This window comes from Trichomycterus rosablanca, chromosome 5 (assembly GCF_030014385.1).
Source record: "Trichomycterus rosablanca isolate fTriRos1 chromosome 5, fTriRos1.hap1, whole genome shotgun sequence".
In the NCBI taxonomy this organism is placed as follows: Eukaryota; Metazoa; Chordata; class Actinopteri; order Siluriformes; family Trichomycteridae; genus Trichomycterus; species Trichomycterus rosablanca.
This window is the reverse complement of record NC_085992.1, coordinates 20,482,176-20,496,449: the sequence shown is the minus strand read 5'-3', so window position 1 is coordinate 20,496,449 and position 14,274 is coordinate 20,482,176. Positions and strand designations below refer to the sequence as shown.

Genomic DNA, 14,274 nt, shown 5'->3' with positions numbered 1-14,274 from the left:
TGAACTTGCATGCCGATTTTCTTCAACACTTCTCATCAGAAGACGCTCCTGTTTGGGTGTTAACATCCGTGGATGGCCTGGACGTCTCTGTGAGATGGTTGCAGTTCCATCTTTGTTAAATGTTTGTATCACTTTTGCTACAGTATTCTGACTGATCGGTAAAGCTTTGCCGATCTTCTTGTAGCCTTCACCTTTCTTGTGTAAAGAAACAATTTTCTTTCTCAGGTCTTGTGACATTTCTCTTCCATGTGGTGCCACTGCTGACAGCATGAAATGGGATGGGGTTTTCTTTGTTAAGTAATGCCCTTTTAACTGTCAACTGTCTGCTGGACACCTGTTTAATGAATAATTAGACTCACATGTGGTTAAATTCATGTTAATTAGAATTTTGTAGTCTAAACTCCTAAGACTTTCATTGGGGTGTACTCATTTTTGCAACATGGTCTTGAATGAATTTGTTGAGAAAATAACTTTTTTGTGTGTACAAATGAACAAATCTTGTTTGCAATCAATGGCCCACATTTGTAGGAGTATTCTGTAGTATAGTACCCCATAGAAAATGTTGATTCTGTAAAGAAACTAAAGGTTTTCTGACAAATCTGTTGGGGTGTACTCATTTATGCTGAGCACTGTATATATATATATATATATATATATATATATACACACACACACACACAAATACATACATACATACATACATACATACACACACACATATATATATATATATATATATATATATATATATATATATATATATATATATATATATATACACATATACACACACATACGAGGGATCTTCAAGAAAAATTCCGCACTTTTATATTTTCATTGGAAATGGTGAGAACGGGCGGAGTGGTAACTGGTCTTGTCTGAAAGACTGTGAGAAAGCTCATAGCCCAGGTTTAGCGCTATCTGATTTCCACCTTTTTGGACCACTCAAAGAAGCTTTAAGGGGAAGAAGATTTTTGTGTGATGATGATGAAGCAATGGTGCATCAGTGGCTATGCGCTCAACCAAAAACATTTTTTGCTAATGGCAAAAATGCATCGGTAAGTGACACTGTAGAAAAGTGATGTAATATGTTTTTGAAATTCTTTATAAATTGTTTAAAAAAATTTGGAAAGTTTTTGAAGAACTCTTAAAGAATCTTGTACAAGCTGCTCAGTATAATGGACAACACCTCACACCCTTCGCATGACCTGCTGATTAAACAGCAAAGTGGTTTCAGTGGGAGGCTCCGCCAACTCAGCTGTAATAAGAGCGCTACAGCAAGTCATGTCTGCCCACTGCAGTGGCAATCTATATTGACTCTCACAAGCAGCACAAGAAGAGGACGCAGAGCCTATAGTACCCACAAAAGACAATCAACCTTGCAAATAGTACTATTTGATATGCACATGCACATGATACTGTTTTATCTGCAGAGCTCACAATTGCACACACTGTCTATAAACTGCACCTTTTAGGCTTACCCCTTTAGTTAATGTTTTTATATTATTATATTTTATATCTTATTTTTGCATAAAATTACATTTTAATCTTTATTTTATTTTGTTGCACTACATTAACATGTTTTGTGTGATGCTTGTGAATTACTGTTGTAACACCGCAATTTCCTTTTGGGGATCAGTAAAGTAATCAATCAATCAATCAATCTACAAGTGGAGAAAATAATTATTTGATCCCTTGCTGATTTTGTAAGTTTACCGCCTTACAAAGACATGAACAGTCAATAATTTTTATGGTAGATTTATTTCAACAGAGACAGAATATCAACAAAAAATCCAGGAAAAAAAACATTAAATAAAGGTTATAAATTAATTTGTATTTGATTAAGTAAGTATTTGATCCGCAAGCAAACTGTGACTTAGTACTTGGTGGAGAAACCCTTGTTGGCAGGCACAGAGGTCAGACGTTTCTTGTAGTTGGTCACCAGGTTTGCGCACATCTCCTCTTTACAGAAACTCTCCAAATCCTGAAGGTTTCGAGGCTGTTGCTTGGCAACTCGAAGTTTGAGCTCCCTCCACAGATTTTCTATGGGATTAAGGTCCAGAGACTGGCTAGGCCACTCCAGGATCTTAATGTGCTTCTTCTTAAGCCACTCCTTTGTTGCCTTGGCCGTATGTTTTTGGTCATTGTCATGCTGGAAGACCCATCCACTGCCCATCTTCAGTGTTCTGGCTGAGGCCAGGAGGTTCTCATTCAAGATTCTACGGTACATGGCCCCGTTCATCAGCCCCTCAATGCGGTGAAGTCTTCCTGTACCCTTAGCAGAGAAACAGCCCCAAAACAGAATGTTTCCACCTCCATGTTTGACAGTGGGGATGGTGTTTTTGGGGTCATATCCAGCATTTCTCTGCCTCCAAACACGGCGAGTCGAGTTGATGCCAAAGAGCTCAATTTTGGTTTCATCTGACCACGTCACATTCTCCCAAGCTTTCTCTGAATCATTCAGGTGTTCATTGGCAAACTTCAGATGGGCCTGTACATGAGCCTTCTTGAGCAGAGGGACTTTGGGGGCACTGCAGGATCTCAAGTGAAGTGTGTTACTAATGGTTTTCTTGGTGACTGTAATAATAATAAAAATTATAGACTGTTCATGTAAGGGAGTAAACTTACAAAATCAGCAGGGGATCAAATAATTATTTCCCCCACTGTACATATATGCTTAAAGAATTAGCCTCTACTTCAGTGTCCTTACTGAGTAATGGAAGTTACTCTTAATTTCTCACGTTTCTTGTTGTAATTTACCGGGGGTGGCGATGAACCATTTCACATTTCCTGTTTTGTGTGACATGAGGTTCAATTAAGTAATTATATTTTTGATGATAGACATTTTTGCATGCTCAGCACTTTTTTTTATTAATTATTATATTAATTATTATTATTTTACATTGGTGTTTGGTTAATTAAAAGTAGTTGTCAAAATAATGAGTTTTTTGCTTTTAATATCATACCAAACATATACAATAATGTGAGATAATGTTACAGTAAAACAAACTAAACTCTAAAAAATTGCATTGACAGTTCAAAAGAGCAAATTGTAAAATAACTATAAAAACTAAAAAATAAGTTCTGATGTTTCAAATGTAAAAGAGCAGTTTAAAGCTGAGTGGCATTAGTATTTAAATAAGAACATTTTTGTGAAAATAGCATATTGTTTAGATAAACATATGTAAAACAATTTCAAAGCTACACAATAAAATGCAGTCCAGGATTTATTATTTAGGGTTAGTCATGAATAAGAATGAAATTATGTATCATTAAGAAAAAAAAAGGTCTAAAGAACATGTACATCACAGGAGGTTTCCAGGAGGTTTCCAGGACCCCTGTATTCCAAAAATATAGAACAACAATTTGCTCATTTTACACTGATTAGCTGCTTTTGAAAGTCATCAACAAGCTTTTGGTACAACTCTGGTTGAATCTTTAAAAATTAGTTAGAAAAGGTGTTAGTTTTTTGATGCAATTCATTTCAAATATTCTTCATACGGTTGAGGTCTTTGAGGATATCATCCCTAACATTTTTTTTTAAACCTAGTTTATTTATTTCAAAACCAGTGATTACATGTTTGGGTCTCTGTCCTGTTGGAATGTTTGCAGATTTAACATACGGGCTAATGATTCAACATTCTGCTAAAAATCTTAATGTAGTCTTTCCTTTTCATTATTTCATCCACCTTCTACATTATACATATTTACTGGGAAACCAAAATGTATGAACTGGACATCACCATGCTTTGCAATAGATACAGTGTTTTTGGGTTTAAATGTTTTACATTATTTCTTCCAAACATACTTCTGGTCTCTTTTTCTTGAGTTAAGATTTAATGTGATTATTTTGGAGCAGCCTCTAAGCCCATGGCAATGTAAAGCAGATTCCCCTAATTACTTTCCACACCGTGTCATGATTACTGTACCATAGTGGTATAACATTTGCCTTATTACTGTTATTGTGTTATAAACAGTTAGAACAACTGTTGTGAACTGAAAACTGTGGTGATTGTGGTGGAATTTTATGTATATAATATTTTGTTTATGCATATTCTATAATATTTTGTGTATGTGTGGGGGCATCCAGATACTAGTTGAATGGCACAATGGTTTACACCTGAACTTTACGACTGGAGATTACAGGATTCACCCACTGAGGGTTTGGAATTCTATCCTGAGGTGCCACAGAAGAAACTACTGCCCAAACTTCACCTCCCTGTTACCATTCAGAGATCAAAGGGGCTGTTGTCATCACAAGCAACATGTTCTGGCCTGCAATTCTGGAAGCAGATGGCAGACAAAACGGGAAAGGTGAATGTGATTCTTCAATTGCCAGAGTTTTCTGGTCCAGCGAATGTGATTTTGATCAACAGACATATGGACTATTGCTGATATCAAGGATGCAGTGACACATCTAACCAGTCTGAGGGAGGGTATCCCCAGAATAATCTCAAGAGAATGAGTGACGTAGACAGGGGTATGACGAAGATGGAGCATACAGAGATGTGGTCAGAGGACTACTGGAGAAAATAAAAACTGTGTTTTCAGTAAAGATAGCAGCGTGCACAAAGGAAGACAAAGATACTGTGCAGAATTATCCTGAAAGACTGGAAAAGGTCCATAATACTGATAGTGGACTGCAGGCTTTTGCTAATGTTATGATACAAGCTGAGAAATAACTTCCTAAATTAACTAAACCAAGCAACAGGGGCAGAAGAAGAGGCTGTGGTCAAGGAAAATCAACATTCGCAAGAGCTATGGGTTACACCTGTGGAAGAACAGGTCACACTGCAAAACAATACAGGATGGACTCACAAAAGTTTATTGACAGCAAGGCCTGTTTTCAAATGTGGATAAACTGGACATTTTGCCAATGACTGCCCACAAAATAAAACTGGTTACAACAACTGGGGGCTGGAGTCCAGAGAGAGAGGCAACCTGACCAACAGCAGATGAGTAGCCATATCTACTGTATAGCCAATAGTGCAGTATAGAGATTTCAGATTTTTAGTACACTAGGGAGCAACCTATTAATGTATTCATAAAACATATTTTACTCATATATGATTATAGTAATAAAGAGTTTAAACATCAGTTCCTAATTTCCGCAATCTGTCCTATAAATCTTATGTGGTGCGATTTTATGTGCACCTTTGGAATTAGATTGGAAACAATGCCTGGAGGTATCACTATTTCTGTAAGAGACAATGAATCTGATCCCCCCTAGAGCTGTGTAAATTTTGCCAAAATTGTCCACTTTATTGTTCTGAATGGAAGTTGGTAGCTGATGTTTGGACACAAACAAAAAAATCATTTAATTTCTTTGGTTAGGAAAAGAATTCAGCTGGACTGATTAGACTTTATACTACTAAATGAGTTGCATTGTACTGCTTATTAACATCGAGGACTAGATAAAGTTTTTTGAGCGCTCCTGGTCTATTGACCAGTGTACATCTAGTTTTTTAATGCTGGATTTTTCTTTACTAATTGGAAGTCAGTACTGCATCTTCAGTTAAATTGAAGCGATACATGGATACTTGTTTTTGACTGTGTTTGGAATAAGTTTGGCCAGTTTTGTGTTTGGTTTGAGTTAATGACTAATTCCACTAGCCACATTCTTTGACAACACCAAAGATAGGTCAATGGAAAGAGTTAGGGAAGTGTTTATTTGGATTTTAACTGTGGCTAAGGGATGTCTTTAGGAACCTACTAATGACCCAAACATTTAATATCACCTTGAATGCAAGGTCATAAGAATGAAATTATCTTACTGTGTGCGTGTTGAGCGCAAGTTAGTACATCCCAAGACATCCACCACCCACAAAATATGTACAGCCTTGTCACCAAGTGACATTCACCCCAAATTAATGAAAATACCATTATTCATGGATACAAGAGAAATATTATGTAAATTTGGAAAAAGGGGCTGCAAATCAAACCAAAATTTGATTACAGATCTTTCTCCATTCATTAATAAATTCTAGCATTGTTTAAATAAAAAAAATATGTTGCCCCAGGGGAACCTGATACTTATCACTGAGAGCAATAAACTCTGTTGTTATCTCTGGAGCATCTGAGATCCCAAATCTGTTAACCATTCTCAGTCAGGTGCCAAAAGATAGCAAATGGCTTTTGATCTAGCTAAGGCCTCCTTTAACATTCATGTGCACAAGGCCATACTCTTATTTCTCTGTTGTTAGGGCTCTATTATGTGACATTATTCACAGGCAGGACCTAAAGGCCCATAGTCATGTTCAAAGGACCCCTGAAGCTGAAAAGTCTTTTGTTGAGACTTACAAAATACATCTGCCTTGGATTTGACTGACTCAAACTTTATTCAAATGGTTGTTCAGGAAAGGTGGGCCATGGTATTTGTCTTTGTACAATTTCATGGTGATAATTTGATAGTTTGATTTTCGTGTAAGCTTGATCCTGTTTCTTTCTTTTTGTCTTTGGCTGCTACAGAAATGTCTGTAGTTACATCATGTGATCTTGAGGGTTACGCTTATCTAACCCTGTTAGTGCCAAATTATTATTTTTTTTTAACTGAAAGGAAAACTTCTCACTTATCAGCTTAACAATGATGGAACAAATACTACAGTGTACTCCTTATAGTAAATATTATTGTCAAATGCTGTAATGTGCTTAATCTCACAACTTTATTACTAATTGCATGAGATGATGAACCTCATGACTGTATTACTGTATTTTTTTTCTAGGCCTGATTAGAATTCTGAATTGGAGCTGTTTGTGGACAGGGATGCTGCAAGAGAAAGAGAACAAGTGGGCTTTTCCTGAAATTGTAACACATGATACTCCTGTATCATTGTCCCTCCTATTCAATTTATTGGCTGAAGCTGTGGAACTACATGCTTTAGTAACTGTTGTAGACTAGCTGAAAGCAAAATTTGGGTTGTATTTGGTGGGAGAGGGGCTTTTTTTTTATCAGTTTAAATTTGAAAATTGCCCACCATTACCTTGTTGTAAAAAAAGCTGTGGAGAGGGAAATTGGCACTGTAAAAAAACAAATGGACTAAGTGCTTAAACTAACAATCAGTGGACAAAGGCCCTTCCAATAATTCTCATGTAGATGAGGATGAGATAAACACCAAAACATGGCTTTAGGCCTTTTGAAATTCTATTTGGATGACCCCCTACACAGGCATAGGACCCAAAAGTTCTGAACATTTGGACCATAATGAAGATTTAATGCTTGGTTGCTGTCACCTCGTCTTCTATTCTGAATTCTGTTCACAGACAGGTGAAGTATGCTTTACCCAAATCAGCTGAGGGACTTCTACATAACCTGAAACCCGGTGACTGAATAGTGGTGAAGGATTTCAGATGAACTGAGTGGAACAAGGAGAGGTGGACAGGACCACTTCAAGTGTTGCTAACTGCTCAGACTGCGGTTCGAGTAGCTGAGAGAGATTCTTGGATTCACTGTTCACACTGCAGGAGGTTCACACACCTGATCTAAGTGGCTGAGGATGACTATGTTGGTGTACATCTGTCTATGGGTGGTCCTAATTAACACCATTCATGCAACGGAGAAAATGAAGACTGAGCAACATATTATTTTTTCTGAGCAAATTTGGTAACATAAAAAAAAGGGAGAAATTGTGGTGGAATTTTACGTATATAATATTTTGTGTATGCATATTATATAATATTTTGTGTATGTGTATGAGTGGGGGCATATACTAGTTGAATGGCGCAATGGTTTACACCTGGACTTTACGACGGCGATTACAGGATTCACCCACTAGTGGTTTGAAATTTACAACTAGGCTCATTTTCTAAAGTCTTACATCTGTTTTACACTGGGGGGTCCCGTGATTCCTGTGAACAAAGCATGGTCAATGCATGGACATTTGTGATTAGCCAATGAGAAAACCACAAATGTATGCATTTCATGTTAAAAGGTGTTCTTAAAGTATGAAAGACACAAGTGTTAACAGTTCGTGGAAGGTCTGGTCAGATACGGTCTGAAGCCTTCCCGCTGGCATTACATTGTTAAGAATAAAGGGTATTCTTAATTCCTAAGGCAAACTGGTCTGGTCTGGTTAATATAACGGAAAACAATTAGATAAACAGCGAGAAGAAGCATTACAATCTCTCCTGCATGTCTGAATTGAGGAATAATGTTTATCGAGTCACTTTCAGTAACATCCATGTGTTGCTAATCAAATCACTTTTGTTGTCACGTCATATAAACAAAGGTGTGACAGGTGTGCATAGTCCATCACAGTTGTAATACACATTAAAAACAAAACACACATTTATGCCAAGTTCACACTACACGACTTTCCGATCACTGCACAGTTCACACTACACAACTTGTTCTCTTGTAATCAGGAGTCTTTTAAGTCGATGGGGTTTTCACACTACAACAGGAATTGTCTGTTCTGCAGCGAATTTGAAGTTAAATAAATATTTTTTGCAATGCAACATTGGTATTAGGGTTTGCCGTGGAAGTCACAAATACTGTAAAGCTTGTGTGTGCCGATGTATTTTGCCCCTGTTCCACATATTTACAACTTCTTCCACGGGGTTTCTCATTTGTATTTTGCGTTCATAACTAGGGTTGGGCGGTATGAGGGTATTGCGGTATACCGCGGTATTTAAAAATGTTGACGGTATTTAAAAATGGTGACGGTATTTTAAAAAATGTGAAGCGCCAAATTTCTGCTTCAGGTCTACCTTGAAAACTGAGACTTAAAGACATTCGCGCATCCACAGTAAGGGAGGGGTGGGAGGGGTAGGCGGTTGGAGCTCACTGATTGGTTGTAGTGATGGGAATTATGGCTCCTTGAAGGGAGCCGGATCTTTTGGCTCGGTTCCATTTAAAGAGCCCTTCAAAAAAATTATTCTTCATTCCTCGGGAGGCGCTACTGGGTGAACTATAAGACAGCCCCGATATTATTATCAATGATGAACGATCATGAACATTTTGCTACCTTGCCTTAAATGTAGGCCTAATTCAAACAACACTTAAATGACAAAAAAAGATTTCACACCACATAATTTTGAGTCATTGACAGGTCCAGATATTTTATATGTAATGATATTTTTCTTATGTCTGCAACCGATCGGCAAGCCACTTGGATTGAGTTGTTGAACAGTTCACACATAGCAATTATGAGCTATGAGTTTCGAGCTCCGATTTGCCTCCAAGCTGCCAGTAAACCTGTCGGTGAGTGAAAATCAGGGAAAAAAATCATGTAGTGTGAACTAGCCATTACATACACTAGCAACAATCGGCTGAATATATACAGGTTAAGCTATTGATGTACAGATATACAAACATTATAGTATAATGTACTGAGTTCGTCAATATAAATGATTCGAATATGTTCCAGAATATAAATGTTTCGAATTTAGAATAAATATTATGAAGTCGAAGATGTACAGGTATTGTACAAAAATAAATTATTTATATGTATGCCGATGTGGTGGATTTAGTTCAAGTGAGTAAAGTGCAGAACACAGAATAAATTGTACTGGGTGTGTATAGTGTGGAGTGAGTAAAGAAATATTGGTGATGAGGAGTGTGTGTGTTCAGCTGCTTAATGGCATGGGGGAAGAAGGTGTCTTGAAACCGACTGGTTCTTGACATGATGCTCCTGTACCTCTTGCCGTTCGGCAGCTGTGAGAGCAGGCAGTGGCTTGGGTGGGTGGAGTCTTTTATAATCCTCCTGATCTTACTCATGCGGCTGGTGTACAGTTCTAGAAGGTTTGGCAGTTAAACACTGGGGATATGCTGGGCTGTCCGTACAACCCTTTGCAGTGCTTTCCGCTCCAGAGCAGTGCAGCTGACATACCAGGCGATAATGCAACCTGTTAGTACACCTTCCACAGTGCAAGTGTAAAATGTCCTGAGGATGCGGGGATTCATGTCAAATTTGATGATGACATTGGAGCTGTGATTGGCAGTGCAGTCATGTGTGTACAAGCAGTAGAGGAGAGGACTTAGAATGCAGCCGTGGGGAGCTCCGATGTTGAGGGTCAGTGAGGAGGAGGTGATGCCCCTAACCACCTGGCACCAACCTGTCAGGAAGTTCAGGATCCAGCTACACAGAGAGCTGTTCAGACCCAGATCGTGGAGCTTGTTGTCAAGTCTCGAGGAAACAATGGTATTAAATGCTGAGCTGTAGTCTACAAACAGCATTCTCACATATGTGTCCCTCTTGTCCAGGTGCGAGTGGGCAGTGTGTAGTGTCAGGGCTATTGCATAATCAGTGGACCTGTTCTGTCTATAAACAAACTGTAGTGGGTCCAGGGTTGCAGATAGTGAGGAGCTTTTGCTTATGATAGAAGTCAGAGCAACTGGGTGCCAGTCATTTAAACAGGAAGTACTGGCAGTCTTTGGAATGGGGACAATGGTGGCCAGTTTGAATCATGCTGCCACAATGGAGAGGTAGAGAGAGGTTAAAAATGTCCGTAAACACTCCTGCTAGCTGATCTGCACAGACTTTGAGAACACGTTCAGAAATGCCGACAGGTCTGGCTGCCTTGCAAGTGTTAACGAGCTTAAAAGACATCAGTCACAGAGACAGTGAGGGGGTTAGATTTACTAATGATGGGTTTTACCGGAGGAACAGCGTGATTTGCCTCAAAACGGGCGAAAAAAGCACGTAGCTCGTCTGGAACCACAGCACTGACGTCTGTAATCATGTTTCACCCCTGCCACATGCTTCTCACATTTGTGCTTTGTACTCATATTTGGCTGCTTTTACGGTTTTACTGAGGGCATAGATGGCTTTTTTATACTCCGTATTTCCAGATTTAAAAGCAGCAGTACATTTATTTAGAGCTGTACAAACCTCACAGTTGAGCCATGGTTTCTGATTTGGATAAGCACAGATGGTTTGAACAACATTCTCTATGCATTTTCTGATGAATCCAGTAACTGATTCTTTGTAAGCATCAATGTTGTTATTCTACTCTAACGAGGTTAAAGTTGTCAAACTGCTCCCGAAAATGTTTTAGTCCTGCCATAGACATAAATAAGTATCACAGAATCTTCTTGAACTTTGTGGTTCTCACAGTGTTCCTGCAACTGCAGAATAAAGTCCCTCCTTGCAGATCTTGTTCAGATAAGTCCAGCTTCATACATGTCTGCAATGGTAGTATGGTTCTTGCCTTGTAGTCATTAATTTAAAATAGCGATGTTGCACAAAATATAAACATATGCCATGCCCTTGCTGTCATTTAGGAATGTTAAAATGTGTGAGCCTTTTAAGCTGTCCAAAAAAGAACAAAGCTCATCTCTGAGTTTACACTCTCTCCAGTAATCAGCGCCTTGTTAAGCCAACACATGTCGTTATGCAGCAACGAATGTTGATACTCCGGAAGGAGTGATGACAAAGTTTGCAGCTTTAAAGTAATGACAGCAATATCTGCTGGTTCTCTGATTATCAATGCACATTTCATGTTGTGCTTTGTATTTAAACACAATTGTAAAGATGATCTTGTAACCTAAACTTTTGTCATTGACTGTACCACTGTACTGTATGTTGCTTAGTCCAACAGTGTACATTCAAACTAGCCCTATTCTAGTTAACTTTTCTTTAAAAAAAAGGAAACGTTTGTTCATTTTTTTAACCTCAACTTTGCATCAACTAAATCCATACAGTTTACATAATTAATCAGATCTATTCTCCACATTTCTTTACAATTCTCCAGCTACCCAAATATCTTTTTTTTTTTTTTTTTTTTACCAATTACGGCTTAGTGTGCCTTATTAGCCAACCTAAAGCTTCAAGATTCTGCTTCAAAAACTCGACTAAAAACATAGCTATCTCAAAAAAGCACCAAAACAAAAAATGGAGATGGTAGTGTGATAGGATCTGTGCTGCTTTAAGGACTGGTAAACTTGCCATATTTGATGGAACCATGAGCTCCAATATGAAGCTTGAATGCAACTTGGTTATACAACAATACAAAAATCTGATAAACTAAAGAGCAAGTCTCTAAGTTTTTCATTTCAAGTTTAGACATTCCAGCTTAAATTACAAAATGTTTGGTTGATTTTATAAGTGTTTCTGAGCATCGATAAGTTAACAAGTCCTCTATAGAGAACATATCATGAAATTTTTTTATCTGACATTTTTATGCAATCTTTACGCACAATTTTTACTTTTGCTGCATTTTATTTAGCGAAACTAGCCTAAGTAGCCTATTATATAACTTAGCAAATGACAACCCATTTAATACAATACAATAATTTCATAATCTGATTCTGAACCTGAATCAAATTCAAGATTTAGATTCAGTTCACTTTCATCCTCTCCTTCATTAAGAGTGGTAAGGACTTATTTTAAGAGGCAAAACATTGCACAGCATGGGTTAAATGAACTACTGGTAAAACATGGGGTAGAGAGTGCAAAATGAGAGAAACCCCAGGGCGCAAGAACAAGAATACAATAGTCCATTAAGCAGTTCACTGTGTTGACACAGAAATGTGGGAAAATATTCATAAATACACTCAAACTAAAGCAGAGCAAAATAACGATAAGTTCAAAGTGGCATGTGACGAACTGAAAGCACTTATTGGTCTTGTTTATTTAAGAGATATTATGGAAGATAAAAGCATAAAAACTGGAACTATATATTAAATTTAAAATGTTTTATATTCTGTGTACAGTATAAGCAGGAGAACAAGCCACAGACATATAAAAAGTCCCAGTCATACAAAAAATGAAACATACCATGATATACCGTGAAACTGTCAGAATCTTAAAAAATACTGTGATACAAATCTTTGGTTATACCTCCCAGCCCTAGGCGGAATGTAGAAAGATGTTTTATGAGAGATGCAAATTAAATATAAAAGTGTAAAGCAACGCAATTAAAAGTATGTGCATATGTTTGTAGACATACACACACCCATGCACACCACTGAAAAAAATTTTTTAATCACTTATTATACTGACTTGACCTTGGTTTAATTCTCTTAACACTAATGGAAAATGGTTGAAATGATTGGCAATATGACTTTTTAGTGATTGCACTGGTACTATAGGTGAAACTGAATTCACATTTAGATTTAGATCTAGTTTTAAAGATTTTGAGTTTAGAGGACATCGAGTTACAATTTACCACTGTACTTGTTTTCCAGTATGTAACCTATGTAGGTGTGGGGCAAGTAGGGGTGTCGCTAAGATGGCCACGCCCACTGAAAACATGGATTTCTCTGGGGAGCAAGCTGCGGCTAAAAAACTTGCACACGAGCATCTAAAGTGTGGGAGTGTTTTTGACAGAGACCCAACAATATGGTGCTCTGTAAACTTCGCAAAAGTAAGATGATTTATCACAGTGCTATGCACTAGAACTTAAAGTGCAAGCATCTCGAATTTTTTCAGGAAGAATATACACATTAAGACAATTATTTAAAATATTTTTTTGTCCTCTTATAAAAAATTGCTTTTTTGTAACTTTTAAAAAATATATATGCAGCATTGCGCAAAGGTCCTGGGCCACCACTAGCTTTCTTGTTTTAGAAAAGTTGTAATCACCCTCCATTTTTATTTTCCAGTTTCTTAATTAAAATGCAAAGAGAAAACACAGTAAATCTATACACAAAGTATAATGTCTGTACTTTTTAGCATTCATGATCCCATTAATTTGGACAATATACAAATATCGCAAACACCACTGCCAGAAATGCAAACCAGGAAAGATCCTCCACCATGTTTTAACCTAAAGGCTGCAAACACATACAGTATTCTTCCATCTCTCTCCAACATTTCTTCTCACATATTGTCAACAATTAGACCCCAAAGTTTAAAACTTGGATGTTACACCATAATACTCTTTTCCACTGATCTTCATTCCAATCTTTGAGCATCTCTTAGACTTTTCTTGGCTGCTACTCTTTCACCATTCCTTATCAAGCTTCTTCAGGGTGTCGAAAGGGTCAACTTGGCATCCCTAGATGCTTGGCTACTAGATGCTGAGCCAGGTCCTTGCTGGACTTCTTCTGGTCTCTTAAAGAAGAAACTCTGATAAACTTGGCCTTCCAGTGTTTTTTTTTTTTTTTGTTCTTTTGGCCCAAGTGTAAGGGGATGTAACACTAAATACTTGCCACTTTTGCCTGTAAAAGCTTTCTATTCTGATGTGTTCTGCTTTTTTAATACTGCATACAATTGTCCTGTATTTTCTGGTTGTATTCTAATAAAGAGACTGGTTATATATTGATTATATATTAAAATGATTATATATGGTCATTATACTATCGCTAAAATAACAAATTCTAGGGGTGGCATA

At 37.5% G+C, this 14,274-nt stretch overlaps 1 protein-coding gene across 1 annotated transcript in view; it reads right to left on the bottom strand.

Annotated features, from left to right (window-relative positions):
* Positions 1–14,274, bottom strand: part of sirt1 (sirtuin 1) — a 119,980-nt gene that overhangs the window by 34,944 nt on the left and 70,762 nt on the right. The gene's annotated exons all lie outside the window — the stretch shown is intronic.